Raw genomic sequence first — 17079 nt, 5'->3', positions numbered from 1 at the left:
AGCATGCTTGTTTGAAAAAAAGAAACACTCCCTCTTTCAGTTCAAATAAAAAACAAATAAATTCCTTATTTTTTCTTAGCCCCGTTACCGAGGAAGAAATTAAAAGTATAATTAACGGATTAAAAAATAAAAAGTCTGCTGGAATTGACGAAATATCCCCGAATTTGCTCAAATATATATCAGATGTAGTTACAAAACCTCTATGCCACTTGATAAACACTTCCTTTGTTGAGGGAAGATTTCCTAGCAACCTTAAGGCATCACTAATAAGACCTATATTTAAGAATGGAGATAGAATGTGCTGCAACAACTACCGCCCTATAAGCCTAGTCTCGACCTTCTCCAAAGTTTTTGAGAAGGCAGTGCTGAGTAGATTGTGGATATTCCTTGAGAAACACAGCATGCTATTTAAAAGTCAGCCCGGGTTTGTTAAAAACAAATCAACGACAAGCGCAATTCTCAGTCTCATAAACGGAATTGTAAAAGATATGGATTCTAGACTAGCAGTAGCTGGGATGTTTTTTGATTTCAGTAAGGCCTTTGACCTCGTAAACCATAGACTTCTCCTTAGCAAAATGAATAACATGGGCATTAGAGGCACAGCTCTCGACTGGTTTTCGTCCTATCTTGAAGGTAGAAGGCAGACTGTAATCATACCTGCAGTTGATAACACGGGCTATCTACGGAACCATGTATCTTCTGAGGCTGTAGTAAAGAGGGGTGTGCCACAGGGGTCCGTCCTGGGGCCGATCCTTTTCCTTCTGTTCATTAATGACCTGCCATCTAGCGTAAAGGAGGCAAATGTATGCCTATTCGCGGACGACACTTCCCTAACTGTGTCCAGACCGAGTATGGAGGAACTGGAACTTGTCACCTTTCTGGAATCAAACTCCCTTCTTCAGTGGTGTGAAGAAAATGACCTAATCTTGAACGCCCAAAAAACCCAAATAGTCCAATTTTCCATTTCTAACCGGTCAAAACGGTCCCACTATGACTTGAACATTCTCCTCGACGAAAACACTATCTCCCCTTCTTCAGAAGTAAAATTCCTCGGTCTTGTCCTTGATGAAAACCTCAAATTCCACAGCCACATCGAGCACGTCAGCAAGAAAGTATCGGTGGGTATATTTATGCTGAGAGTTCTCAGCCAATCAGCCACCACTGATGTCTTATTATCAGCCTATTATGGGCTTGTCTACCCTCATCTGACTTATGCGGTTCCTGTTTGGGGGTGCGAAAGTGAGAGGACTAGGTTCTTGTTTAGGCTTCAGAGAAGGACAATTCGAATTGTGTTTTCTATTTCCAAACAACAATCATGCAGAGATTATTTCAGAGAATTTAAAATTTTAACTTTCCCATCTATTTACATCCTCGAAACTCTATCTTTCCATAGCAAAAATACTTCCTTTTTCTCATCTGCAAAAAATTCCAGGTATCCATTGCGCAATACTTTAAATCTACCAATTCCCCGGCATTCCACTTCTTTCTTTCAAAGAAACTTCCATTACAATTCTGTAAAACTATTTAATAGACTTCCACCTCAATTGAAGGCCGAACAAGATCCAAAAAAGTTTAGAACAGGTCTAAAGTCCATGTTGTTAGATAGATCATTTTACAGCGTCCATGAATTTCTACTTTAGTGGTCATTCACAAAGTCATGTTCGCATGTTTAGTTATTTAGTTATAGAATTTTTTACAGTAAGGATTTTTTGTTATTAAGATGTAATGAATTTATTTTTCTTGTACTGACTTGGCTAATGCAAGTATTGTTAATTTGGCCCAATAAATGACTTATTGACTTATATCAAATCAAATCAAATCATTTTATTTAGCTAAAATTAACAATACATATTGCATTAGCTAAGTCATGGTACAAACGTACATTTTTAAATTATAAATTTTTCCTTATAAAACTATTTACAGTAAGGTATTTACAAACTATGGCTAGACAAAAATCATTTACAAAGCTCAGCTGTCGCTATCTATACGCCAGGGTTTACAGCAGTCCAGTTTCTATGGTCCAAGAACTCTTGGATGCTGTAACAGGAGATATTAACTAACTGTCTTTTTATGCATCTTTTAAATTTTGAGTGGTCTGATTCCAATTTAAGATAAAGGGGAAGGCTATTATACAGTTTGATGCTATTGTAAAGAGTATGTTTTTTGAAGAAAGATGTAGCATGTTTAGGAATTGGCAAATTATGAAAATTATAACGCGTTATATATGATAAATTAAATATTTGTCAATGAAATAATGTTCATAGTGGGATTGTACACATTTCTAAGAACTATAAATTATTTTCCCTGTGATTTACAAAAAAAATCTCTCAACGGTCTCAAAAGCTTCGTCAACAAATAAATGTTTCATCCGTCACCTAAAAATATTCTCCAACGACTAAGGAATGTAAAGGCACGACTCTGGCCTCCAGTACGTAGCCAACTCAGGTGAGGTATGTAAACATTGGCCTTCTTCGAATAACTGCAACTAAAACTAGAATACCTAAGGATGGGGAGGTGTTCGAATTATAGGTCATCGATTTTGTACAGGTACAAAAAAAAAAAATTTGAAAAAATTTGTTTTTTGATCAAATAAAATCAAATCAAATATTCCTTTATTGCCAGTTAACATATATGCATGGCTTGCGTCACAATTTTGAAATAAAATACATAATAAACAATGACATAGATACACTATTACACATTTACAAAAACGTATCATGACAATAAAAATACAACATATTTATGACGAGTTGGGGTTAACATAATCTTTTACGCTGTAAGAACTATTTTCTAAAAGAAATATATTGAGTTTACGTTTGAATTCCCTAATATCACTAACTGACTTAAGATTGTCATGTAGAGAGTTATATAGCATAATGGCATTATATAAAGCATGTTTTTTTGAAAAAGGAGGTTTTGTGCTATGGGATGTTCAATTTGGATTTTTTCTAATGTTGTAATGTTGTATGTTATGTTATTGGGGAATCAAAAGTTCAAAAAAACTATGGTTTTGTTTAAAGAAAGTTAAGGTATTGAAAATGTAAATGCAGGGAAAAGTAAGAAGTCTTAATTTGACAAAAGCTGATCTACAAGACCCTCTCTGGCGAATGCCAGCAATAACGCGTACAGCCTCCTTTTGAAGCGCAAATATGTGCTTTGTTGTAAATGTCTCAGATCCCCAGATAGTGAAGGCGTATGACAAATAGGGGAAAACCACCGCATAGAAAGCAGATAGAAGAACTGTTTTATCTGTGAAAGGAGCAAGGCGACATAACACGAAGATTTCAGAATTAACCTTTCGGTCAACGTTGTCAGTTTGACCACAGAAAACATACTACTATATATATTTTCTGTGGTTTGACATAAGAACTTTAGGTTTTCGTCGATGTGAATTTGAACAATGTAGCGATTCTGCTTTGCAAAATTATACCAATAATAAATTTTACACGTAATTTTTCACCATGAAAATTCAATTCTTTAACATAAATAGTTAATTAATAATACAACATATTATTGCAATATTATAAATGTATTGCACATTCTCTCTGTGCAAACCCATTAAGTTTGCACAGATGTCTGTGATGCTATGCTGTAATTAACTTGTCATATTTGCATCCGATAACGTTATCTATAATCAGCTTATATGATAGAATTTAATACTGCTTAGTATTAAAATGTTGTCTTAGTCCATATTACCTACAAACATTTAAGGGAGTAGTTAACTGTTTTTACAACATAAATTATTTTTTTATTATTATTATTAAATTTTTATTTTAGTTTTACTAACAACTAAATTCTCGAATAATACAGATCATGTCTTTTCATTCTTCAATTAGAGCTTTAACAATCGCAGTGTTATTAGCTTCACGCTTAAACTTGAAAAAGTGTCAATGAATAAAGAGCGATCTTCTCGTATTAATTATGAGTTCTTTCGGTTGTAATCAACTAAAAAAAGTAACTTCGTTAGTTAGTTGGTATAATAAACTATAAACTGAATGTAGGTACAGTATTAGTGTAGCATGATATTGAACGACGATTCAACTCAAAATTTTTTTTTTTTAAATCTATGAGCTATGATTGCATGCAGTGCAATTCACTGCCCAATCCTTAGATATTCTCGTTTTAGTTGCAGTTATTCGAAGAAGGCCAATGTTTACATACCTCTCCTGAGTTGGCTGCGTTCTGGAGGCCAGAGTCGTGCCTTTACATTCCTTAGACGTTGGAGAATATTCTAGGAGAAGGAAAATAATTTATAATTGTTAGAAATGTGTACAATACCACCATGATTTGATATTAAAACACAACATTGTTGCATTGAAAATATTTCAATAATTATATATAACACTTTTGTTAAATAATGTCGTTCTGTTAAATAATGTTAAAGTATCTTTGGTGGATGATCATGTTAGCAAATTTTCCATATAACATTAAATAAGCTATCGAAAATTCAGAAATAGGTTTAAAGCTTTCTATAAAAATATCCGTTAGCACGATAACTCGAGTAGGGATCCTCCAGTTTTTACGAAATTTGGTGCCTACCTAATTTGTACGATTTTGCGAACCAGAATGATTGGACTAAGAAAACTAAATTTTATTCGGTAAAAATTAGGTTTTCTCACTTTAACCTCCATTAATTATTGCATTTGTAGGATATAAAATCTACGGTTCACTGGCCATGCATAGTGCTATTAGACAGTAGATTTAAATTACCATCAGTATAGTAAGATCAGTAATCAGTAATTAGTCTAAGATTTGTTTAAGTTTATGAAATAAAGCAGGCAGCTTGAATTTCCTTTTTCCCTTATGAGTTGCCACCTTGACAACGTCTAACTGACTTTCGTACACCAGATTCACGAAGCCCCCAAAATCTCCTCGTGTTTTTGGTAAAAACAAATTAAAATGCCTCTGATTCTTGAACGCATCTCAGTCAGTAAACTTCTTGGCTTTCGGGCATCAGCCTACTTTTCATCCATAAAAACCCTGTTCCTATAATCCGTTCATGGTGGTTCACGAATATTTCGAATTTAGGTTTGAACGTTTGTACCAAATTTCATCGAATTCGGATCTTTTTTACTCGAGTTATCGTGCTAAATGATACAAATATCTATACATACTATGGATTAATTTGAATGGATGGTATTTTTTTTTTCTTTCGTGACATCAACAGGAACAAGTAAATCTGTCTTGGGTGTAGGTAAACTTCCCTACGGTAATTCCTACGGTAATAGCTTATTCCTCACATGGAAAATTTCTTGAGAACCATAAAGCATATTCATTTAATACATATAAGAAAAATTATATTTATTTGTATAAAACTGATTTGTATCATCAGTTTATTAGTAGTGTTACAGTAAGGTTTGTTATTCTTTGACATGTAGGTGTATTTAAGTATCGTGTGATTAGTTTCGAAACAACTGTAACGTACATTTGCATAGTTCGTAAGTTCTGGTATGGCACCTGAGGGATTAGGTTTGTAAAGTTGTTTCAACACCTTATTGTCGTAAATACACAATAATAAAATATTTCATACTGACGAACAAGGATAAAATAATGTTAACCTTTACATTGTCATAGATCAAACTTGGAGCCATTGCTAAATAAATATATTTTCTGACAATTCAAGTAAATAATCACAATACATTTAGTGTAGGCTACTATTCTAGTGGTGTTGAATTATTAAGGATTAATAACTCAACTGATAAGGATAAATTAAAGGTAGTATGCAAAATATAAAGTTGAATTGCCACAAAATACCAAACTAATTCCATCGAGTTTAGTTACTTGGTAAATTATTTGATTTGGTTTTAAAAGCCCACGGTGATAAATTGTTTGATGGTATAGTTCTGAAAATGGAAATACAGTAGTTAAATAAAACTAGCTGTTACCCACGGGCTTCACCCCGTTTGACTTCATAAGTATTAATAAAACTTTGATTGGTTAAGTTAACCTGAAATAAAATAATAAAAACGGAATACAGTAGGCCTAATACAAACAAATAACACACCTGATTTTAATAAGATAATAAATTGAAAGAATAACATACAAATAAGTACAGCTGAGGTATTTTTAACATTAGGTATATGGAAAGTTCCCTTTAGAAAGGAATTACGACCTTAAAGGGTAATTTATGAAATAATTTGCGCAAGGCTTCTAGTCATGACAAACATTTTAAATATATGGTTTATGGGGGTGTGACTTGTAGTTTTCTCAAAAGTGCATGAGTACTTTGGGATTTATATATGGATTTATAATCCAAAAACATTTACGCCAAGAGTAGTTCTAGACATTGTAGATATTCCACGTAGGCCAATGTTTTCATTCCTTCCTCCTCAGTTGCCACATGCAGGGGGTAAGTCTCATACATTTTTTACATTCCACAAACATTCTCAGGGGTTTGGAGAACCTTTGGGAAGAAGCAGGAAAAGTAAATATGAGACATTACCTATTTGAACATTATTTTGATACAACATGGAATAAAATATATCAAATTTAATATTGTCAAACAGTTTATTACTATAGCCCCGTTCACACGGGGCGAGTTTACAAGCTACACTCCGGCTTTTTTACACGCAGCTAGTAAAATAGCTCAGTGTGAACGACGTACTCGCTCAAAAGCTGCTTGTAAAAAAGCTCTGGAAAAAGTTGACGCTGCCGCTACTTTACACGCCAACTCGCCAGCTTTTGAGCGAGTAGGCGTGTAAAGTAGCCCAGTGTGAACACAGTTGCTTGTGCTTGTGCGCTTGTTACTCAAAGATGTTGGAGGATTTGGTTCAAGCCAGCTACTGAGCGAGTGGAAAAAGCATCGTGTGAACGACTACAAGCGCACTCGCCGACTCGCCGGCGTCTTTCTACACGTCTGCGAGTTGGCGAGTGGACAAGCTCCGTGTGAACGAATACAAGCACACTCGCCAACTCGCCGGCTTCTTACACGCTGGCGTGTAGCTTGTAAACTCGCCCCGTGTGAACGGGCCTTAAAATGGGTTTTGTTACAAGCTCAAAAAAGGTGGGGACATAATTTACGTAGTGATTCCTTGGGTCAAAATACAGAGAAAATAAAGTGTATTATTTTTTACAAAATCTATTAGTTAGCCAGATATCCGCTATTTTGTATTTTTTACATAAACATTTTTACCTTTGAATGTTTTCCACCGATCTTTATGACATTTGGTATGTATGTTAAGGTAGAAGAGACCCGTGTTGGAAAAAATCATCTTGATTCAACTTAAAATTCCATTTTAATTTCTTTTTACTTAAATTACTCAAAAACGGCTGATTTTGTGAAAAAAATTTCAAGAACACCTTTATTTAGTATTTTTAATTCCCTATTAACCGGTACACAGCTCAAAAAGATAGAATAAGAAATAGCTGAAATAATACGATTGTTAGTTGAAAATTGGGAAAGAATAAGGCAGAAGCTAGTCAGGTTTTCCTCATTTTACTATAAAAAATCGTAAAATGTCAGCTAGTTCTGATTCGATTTTTTTGAGCTTGGTATAGTTTGATAGGGAAATAAAAAGGCTAATTAAAAGTATACTTGATATTTTTTCATAAAATCCACCATTTTTTAGTAGGTAATGTAAGTTACAAAAATTTAATTGGCCGGCATTTCTTTAATGTTAAGTTAAATCAAGATGATTTTTTTTTACCCTTCTACCTTAACATATATACTAAGTTTCATATATATTGGTTGAAAACGTTCAAAGATAAAATTGTTTATGTAAAAAATACAAAATGGTGGATATCTTGTTAAAGAAGCGATTTTGGAATAAATGTGATTCTTGGTTTTCTATTTATTTTGACCCAAGGAATCACGAGGTAAATTATACCCCCACCTTTTTTGAACACTCTATATAAAATACACCACCATTGAACCAATTTTATTTGATACCCACTAATGACCAGGTATAACAATGATAATACCAGCTACAATTTATATTCGAGTTGAATTAGACGCCAAGGGTTTTTTACTGTATACAATAAAGTATGAGGCAAATGAAAATTCTCTTAGTACTGTGGCGTCGAGATTTTTACTACGCCACATATGTCTATTCATTCAATGTTGTAAAAATATAGTTTACTCAACAATTAATGTTGCATTTTGGGGAACTCAGTAACCTAAATTTAGTAATCCAAAATATGTAAAAAAAGAAAAAAAAGAAACCGAAATCTGTAATAATAGGTTGTAAAGTTTTACACCGTCCTTTATTACTTACAAGCAGTAATTTCATTAATTAGTTAAAAGTATTAAACCGTATAAATGATTTTTCCTAAATGAACTTTTAAAACTTGTAAAAATGGACCATGCATTTTAGTAGCTTTTAAAAACACGGGTTCTATCAATCCGATTGCAAGCTTCGTGTCCAGCTTCAACTTGACAAAGTAGCAATATAGGGAAACATTCCTATAAAGTAATAAAGTCAAGTAATTTCAGGAATGAATAACTAAATACTCATTCGTAAAAAAAAATCTTAAAAGAAATGTCGTGGTTCGACAGATATTTAAATAAACTAAAATTAAATTTAGTTATCGTGGGAGTGTGAGATTGAACTATTTAACTGAAAATACAGCTATTAAATTCGCAAAATTGATCAGCTATGATTGCATGCAGTGCAGTTCAAACACTCACCCATCCTTAGGTATTCTAGTTTTAGTTGCAGTTATTCCAAGAAGGTCAATGTTTACATACCTCACCTGAGTTGGCTACGTACTGGAGGCCAGAGTCGTGCCTTTACATTCCTTAGACGTTCGAGAATATTCTAGGAGATGCGAAGACACATTTTTATTTGGTGACTTAGCAGTTTAGACAATTTTGGAAATAGGGTTGTACTTACTTCATACTTTTGTCTTCATCTTTGACCAGTATAACTGGATAGATGGCGTCAATATTATTACTAAAAGTGAAAACATATATTTACAACAACACAAATTTACAAATTAAATTAAATTCTTGGATCTTTATATAATTTCTGCGGCAGGTCAGTTTGTATAATATGGTAGAAGGAGATATGTATTAAAATTGATACAGGAGATATGTATGTGTTGTTTTTAGAATTTCGTGACACAACACTAAGAATAATGTTTTGGTAATAAAAGAAAGCACAAACGTACCATTATAACACTCCATGCATTTTTTTTTTTTTTTTTTTTTTTGTAATTAACGCTTTGAAACAATTTAATATTTACGAAGGTTGAATATTTCCTTAAATTAGTATTGAGACGCCATTTTGGATAAAAATAAAATTAATAAGGTATTACGAGAAACTTGGAATACTTAGCCTGCTCACTTAATGCCCTTTTGAAAAAATAATGAATATAAACTAGCACTACGTAGGCCTTTAAAATAAAACTTCACATTTAAAGTTCCTGTGTTATTCTTATGGAGAAAAAACTGTTTCAGTTTGCTTGTTCTTGGAAATATTTTGATTAAATTTGGATTGTATTTTACTTAACTGCATACTATTAACATTTCATCAAAAAACACCTGTCCATTTCCCGTAGCAGCAAACCTACTTAAAGTACTCATTGAATCTAATCCTATTAAACAAGCGCGAATCCGTGCAAAGTTTTTTTGCTGCCCAAGGATATTTTTTTATTTCCTTTGTTGTATATGGGGTATTTGGCCATGGGAAATTGATTGGAGATGGTCAATAGGCTCGCAAAAATCCAGTTTCCGCCCTACAGCTCTTGAAAGGGCCCATGTTGCCGTCAATATCTTTTTAACCGCAGCTAACCAAAACAGCTGATTCAGGTTATTTTACCGTAATTTGTTTTGATTTGATGTGTAAACAAAAATAGTTCTAATGGTTAGTTTCTACTAAACGTTTAATCGAATATAGTTATATTTAACTTTGTTTACTAGGTACATAAGTGTTTAATATTTTCAAGGTTGATTTTCAAGATTAAAATGAAACGCTGAAGGCTTGGTAAGAAAAAAATGTATAAAAAATGTGCAAGAAAGAGAAGCTATTATCGATCGTCGGGGGGAAAATTGACCTATTCGTCTACAACCGAGCCAACTCCGAGCTCATATTTCTCACCGAATGCCTCAGAGAGCGTCGGTCAAGTAGCGTAACAAAGAGTAAAAGTAGAGAAATAATTTCGTAACTTACGGTCTAGCAAAATTATAAACGAGCCGATCATCTTGAGCAGGAGCGTCGACGAAGCTCTAGTCGACGTTTGAAAGACGCTCCTCAAAGGTAAAGTCATTTCAGCAGATGTGTTTTATTCAATCCGAGCAAAGCTTGAATCCCGAATATTTAAATGGGGACTAAATGTGTCTTGTTTATAAAAACGTTTTACTAAAAACCCACTCAGACGTATTGAAATTCGCTTAGCCGGCAGGTTTCTGTGGTAAGGGTATTATTATTATGCAATGTAGTTCATGTAGTCGATAATTCTTAGGCTGGAGTACTCACAAATTTTAGACATAAACCCTTAAAATAATTTAAATAATGTAAAATAATGTAAGTATGCAACTTTAAACTTATTTTACAAACAAAAACTTCAAAATTTTCTTTCATGGAAAAGCTAGAAATTATGAAATTCCGTTTTATAAGATATGCAAATATTTTTGGTCTAGCTATTTAACTGCAAAAAGTTCTATCTTTGCAAAATTAACCTTCAAGGACTGTTGGATCTAAAGATTAATATTATTAATCATTAGCACAAAATTAAGGTTATGGTTGCACAATTAAGTTAGGTTGATGGTTATATTATTCACACATATTCACTCCGAAAATCTCACAATTTACCAATCCCTAAACATATTACATCTTTTTTTCAAAAAAACACTGCCTTTACAATGGAATTAATTTGTATAATAGCCTCCCCCTTTCTTTAAAATTAGAATCAGACCACTCAAAATTCAAACGATGCATAAAACAACATTTGCTTAAAATCTCGTGTTATAGCATCCAGGAGTTCTTGAACCACAGGAATTGGACTGTTGTAAACCCTGGTGTGTTGAGTAAGATGATGTATATGTAATTAGTATTAAATATTGTTGTAAATACCTTAATCTTATCATTAGCTTAAAACGAAGAAGGAAATCTGTATTATTTATGTTTGACTTAGCTAATGCAATGTATTGTCAACTTAGCTGAATAAAATGATTTGATTTGATTTGATACAGTAATATTGTACCTTCTTTAAAAAATTTTTCAATACATGTTTTATTGTATTTGTGAAGAAAACTTGACCATGCATGAGATAATATCAAGTGTAAAACATTGAAAGAACAATAACAATAAGCCACATTTAGGGTTAAAATTTGTAGCTCTAATCGTTATGATTTATTAAAAATTATACCTATCAACGAAGATGTGCATATTTATACATAGCTCAACCACTACACGTTTAAGGAGACTTTTCACTAATCAGAGAATAAAGTCGCAGGTCAGATACTTTTTATACTCTTCTTTCAGCAAAATGTCCAGCAGATTTGGAAACCGTATTTTATTGAGCTGGTATCTGTTTGGATCTTAAATTATGCAATAATTGCAATTTGCCTATGGCCAAGCCTTAATTCATTGACAGTTTCTTTACATTGGTTCCCTTTTAACGTCACATTCGTGATAGCCGGAGCCGATCATTTTGGAGGTGGTAGCCGAGACTGCAAGAGTTGTTCGTAAAAAGCATGATATTAGTACAGTTTAAACAGAAAATGGTAAATAGTATTTACTGATACTTTAACTTATCATTTAATTCAACTTATAAAGTTATAAATAGGAAAGAATACTTAAAGTGTGTAATTTAACTGATCGTGAAATGTGAAATATTATTTTTAATCTTGTATATTTTTATCCAACAGTTCCTAAGATATTATTAATAGGCTTATAACCATAATTCTTTATCATATAGGCTTACTGGACTAGAAAAATCACAATTGATTAAGATACAGTAAATTGTATAATGTTGAGGTTTTTTTTTTTAGAAATGCTTTAGAAAGAAGAAATTCGCCTAATTTGAAAATTCAGACATTAAATGAACTTAAGAGAAGAAAATCTATTTCTAACTCATTACAGGCATTGGCTAGGGTCTTATTCAATGCAAAAATCTACATTTACATTGTTTTCTCTAAAATAAAAACAAATTTTAACACATTAAAAAACTATTATATACTAATTTTTTGAGCTGACTTACGATAGTTAATGATTACAACAAAGAGCATTAAAATTACAGAATTTTAAAATAGGTTATGTAAAATGAAATGAATGAAATGCTTGAAATGAAATGAAATGCTTTATTTTCCATTAGGCATGAAATGCAATAGGCATCGTCAGAACAAATAACAATATACAATTTTCATAAAAATTAGAACTAAAATGCAAAAATCACACAGCAATCAAAACCAAAAACAAACCATGCACAAAACTACTGTCAAGACAAAACAAAACAATCTGTTTTCTGTTGTCTGTTAACAACATGTGTATGGGAATGACAATTATTAATGTTCAAAGTATTTGTAGATCTCGTTTCTTATTTTTAATGCTTTATTTTTTTATAAAGTTCAAAGTTCCTCATAAAGAAAAAAATTGAAGGCTTGCTTTTTCTAAACTGCTTAAACTTATAAATATAAGTTTTTAGTATAGCACCGTACTTCCAACAAAATTATGACATATTTTATTTGCAAATAAAGTAGAACACTTCGAATGTGAATAATATAAAATATTTTTTGTTATTATCTGTTATGCTGTCTGTTTGCTGTTATTATACTTTGTTAATGTTATTATCTGTTATTGTTGTTACGTTGAACGTTGCTATCTTGTTGTTATTACTTTTTGTTGCAATGATGTTTTGATCAATGGCATATGCAGCTTCTCTTATTATTTCAAATGCATTTTTTATTTTTGCATTCTACTCATGTGCTTAAATATATATTATTTTGTAAATGGTGTATCCGTTGGAATAAATAAATAAATCAATACATAAATGCACCACGAGTCAGTTTATGTTGAGGTAATACATAATGTTTGCCTATTACTAGTTTATTTTGTTAATTTATAATAAGCCAAAATATAAACTTATAATTAATATATTAATCATAATTTGTAATATTTAATAATTCGTATAATTTGTAATAATAAATTCATATTTGATCATATCTACATTTCTATCAGTTTATGCGTAAAGTTGCTGTATCTCTTAGCATGCATGCTATTGGCCAGTGCTGCCCCCCACTCCTCACAGACCACCCCTCCCTATCAGTTAGCCCCGCCCATGTGTTATAAGAGTCACCTGTCCCTGCTTCAGGTCATCAGTTCTAGTCAAGTGCAAGTGACCCAAAGTGTTCTGTGCTTGTGTAGTATTTTTGTTTTGAAAGTGGAAAGTGTTAGTGTTTATTCAAAGTGACTTTTTTGGAGCTGCGTAGTTCTTGGATAACTACATCAAGGTTAGAACATTTTTTTACCAAAATACTTATTAATTAGCAAAAGCTGGTCCATGTATTCTTCTCCACTCATCAGAAAAGTTGTATTTTGGAGCATGTAAGTTAGGCCAGAAAACAGATTATTAAATAAACACTTTTATTAGAGGGATTTTTTTACTTGAGGGTTTTGTTGTCATGAGATGTTTTGGTTTTGAGGTAAAAAATGCCTTACTGTATAGTATATAGTGTGTACTTTTCTGTAAGTTTTTTTTACTGTAAGCTTGATCGTAATGTCGGGAACTGTTATCTTGCGCTGGTCACAATGGTACAGAACTGCTTTCTCTGAGATTATATTGGGTTGATTTATGTTAGCAATGAATTCATAATTATTATGACAGTAATACAATTGCCAGTCATATACAAACTAGTTGGTCCTAATATTTCTGCAGAATTTAACATTTCAAAAATGGTGCGTATTGTACCTACCACACCGATAAATAGACTTCCAAATAAGATGTTTAATAGTTTAAAAAACAAAATCTTCCTAATCTTTCCTTTTAGGAGTTTATCTTACCAATTTAGGTGTGGTCGTTACTATACGAAAGTACCGGTGTATAGTAATATACTATTATGTATAGTAAAAAAATTGTTTTTTGTGAGCTTACCATGGTAAGTGAACTCAAGTTGTCATTGAGGACATCTGCATCTCTTAGGGGTGCTGTCACATCGTAGGGACTAAAAAGACGACGTGGTTGCGAACGTCATTTTTCTAGGACCTACTTTGTGTCAGCATTTGCAGCCAGATTCAACGGTGTGAAAATATTTATATGCAACCTTATAAAATATTTATATACAATAAAGCTGTTATTGCCCATTCTATTGCTTAGCGTTATTGCTGTTAATAATACTGCTCGGTACCAGCTGAACTGTCAGCCGAACTGTTTGTAATATCTTTTGCTAATGTGTGCTATGAGGTAAGAAAAACGTGGAGTATTGGTCAATAAGTCATTTTATTTAACCAAAATAACAATTACATGCATTGGTCATGTCATTTAGCAAAACATACAGTTTCTTGACTTAAATAATAAATAATAACTGTTCTTTTTTTACACTAAGGATACCTATGATCAAACAAGTTTTTTTAGGTATTTTAGCCGTCAGCCAGGATCTTACGGACGCTGTAATAGGCTTTTTTAAAACGAAGGGGTTTTTTTTAATTTCAGATGGTTTGATACTGCTTTGAGGTGAGAGGGAAGATTGAACATTTTTATTGCATTATTTCGGAGATGGTTTTGAAAGAAGGAAGTGTGGTGCCTAGGAACTGGGAGGGTATTTGTGGATCTCAAACTATAATGATGGTCTGTTGGAGTGTTAAACTTGCCAGTGTTTTGGTGCAGAAAGGAATTGGTAGCTCGAAAGAATAAATTGTGCAAACTTGAACAGCCCAACGAGGGTGTTTCCCACTTTCCGCATCGCGGGTGGGTAAAAATTTCGGATTGTGTCTGATTGTCTGTCGGAGTAACATATTTTCAATGATGTAATCCAGGATGTAATGCTCACGGTCGGTTGAACTGTCAGTTCTTGGTTGGTGTCGAACGCTTCCGCGTCATACCGTGCATAGCCGAACTGTTCGCGGAAAATGGTTAGCTCTGTCACTGTCAAAACGTATCGTTTGTAGATTAAATTTAAATATAATTGTCATAACCTAACCGAAATTGCTGATAATAAAAAAATGAAGAATGAAGTTTTACTAATTTAAAAAATAGTTCTGTTCATAAAATAAAATTACAAATGCCTAAAATTCATTTTTTTATTTCAAAATTAAACTGTCATAACCTAACCAAACCAACCAAACTTGCTGATAATGAAAAAACCGAATGAAGGACTAATCTAAATAGTCTAGTTATGATCATAAAATAAAGTTATAAATACCTTAAATTCGAACTAAAGCACAGTTAAGAAGTAATTGCATTCTAAGGGAGATCTTTTACAAAAATTTGGCCTCCGTTGGTATTCAGAATTATCGATTCCCCGCCCTTATCCGGTGACCACTACCCTCAGGCCATAAATCAAAATCAGGGGATTAACTCAAACAAAGATCTGGGCCGTTGTCCGTCTCCCTCTAAGCACAGGGTGTTCCGGATTGAAGGTTCAAAATTACCTTATGTCGACTTGAAATGTGTCCTGTGTATTCCATTGTACATTTTTAGAAAGTTCGTTTTTTTAAAGAACATTAAACAAAAATAAAATCAAATGGAAACATATTTCAAGTGCATACCATTATAAGCGTTTTGTTAAGATGATCAATATTACACTTTACGCTGAACAGCTTACGGATTTACACCTGCTGTATAATTTCTTTTAGTATTTGATTAATACTAAATCTTTACATAGCCTATATAATGCATACCAATTGAATTACAATACGATAAGTCTTTCAATGTTTTTTAGGCTAGTTACAGTATGGTTCCAACCCAAATAACAATCCAGAGAAAATAAGTCCAATAAGTTTTGATTGGTTTGTAATTGTGTAAGAATCATTGTAAGTGTGAACCTCAACCTGGATCACTTACCGTAGGTATTCGCATACTGTAGATTCTTTATGCTCCTTAAACTATGCTCTACTATGTATGAGTTGTGAATGTATATTTTTTTAATAGTAATTTTAACAGATCAATAAGCCTCGGATATAACCAATATCCGCAATGTATGTACAATGTAAAATGGTGTTTACCGTATATGGATAAATAAATAAATATCGTGTACGATATCAGGTATTGACAATATAATGTAATACATCTAATATGATACGTGTGTGAACAAACCTCGTACATTATATTACAATGAGATACAACAAAATTCAACTACAAAGAGAACAAGTAATTGTAGTAATTGTAATTTAAAGTAACCGCGGCTCAAAGTATTCGTACCCATAAAAATTCAATAACGTAAAAAATACTCCTACAGATAAAATGCGCAAAAATGCGGGGCATCTTGCCAGATGAAGTCAGCTTGTAGCTCAGGTGAGGATTGGGTTACTCAGTGGCTACAAGGGGTTTTAGCTTGAATCAAGGTCTACAAAATCTAAGTGCTTATTAGGAAGCGGGCTGGTGGCCTTGGTATTTGGGCATTTATTGTGATTATGAGTCAATAAAGCTTAGGTATCGGGGCTACTCAGCTGGCTGACTCCTGCATAGGTCCTAAATAATAATGCATAATATTATACATTGTATTGTTCTATCTTCTTGGAGATTTTGGTCATTACTTTGTGGTAACTAGAAAGGTGACGCAGTTACAAAACCGTCGTTTTCCTAGTTCTTCCTAGCGGGCTGGTGGCCTTGGTATTTGAGCATTTATTGTGATTATGAGTCAATAAAGCTTAGGTATCGGGGCTACTCAGCTGGCTGACTCCTGCATAGGTCCTAAATAATAATGCATAATATTATACATTGTATTATCTTCTTGGAGATTTTGGTCATTACTTTGTGGTAACTAGAAAGGTGACGCAGTTACAAAACCGTCGTTTTCCTAGTTTCTGCTTGGTATTGACTGCATTCCACGCGAAAAAAGAGAAGGGGTCAAGGTGTTTGTGTGAGACAATCAATGTGTTCCCGAGTTAGTTTCCTTCTTGATGGGATGTTTTTGTGAGTTCATAATGCATTGTGAATCACAGAAAGATCCTGTCGAGAATGTTGCCTTCTTTACGATCAGTG

The sequence above is a fragment of the Macrosteles quadrilineatus genome, unplaced genomic scaffold (genome assembly GCF_028750875.1).
Source record: "Macrosteles quadrilineatus isolate MER2022 unplaced genomic scaffold, UCM_ALF_1.0 Scaffold_4__1_contigs__length_99947679, whole genome shotgun sequence".
Taxonomy (NCBI): Eukaryota; Metazoa; Arthropoda; class Insecta; order Hemiptera; family Cicadellidae; genus Macrosteles; species Macrosteles quadrilineatus.
Note: the sequence above shows the minus strand (reverse complement) of the source record.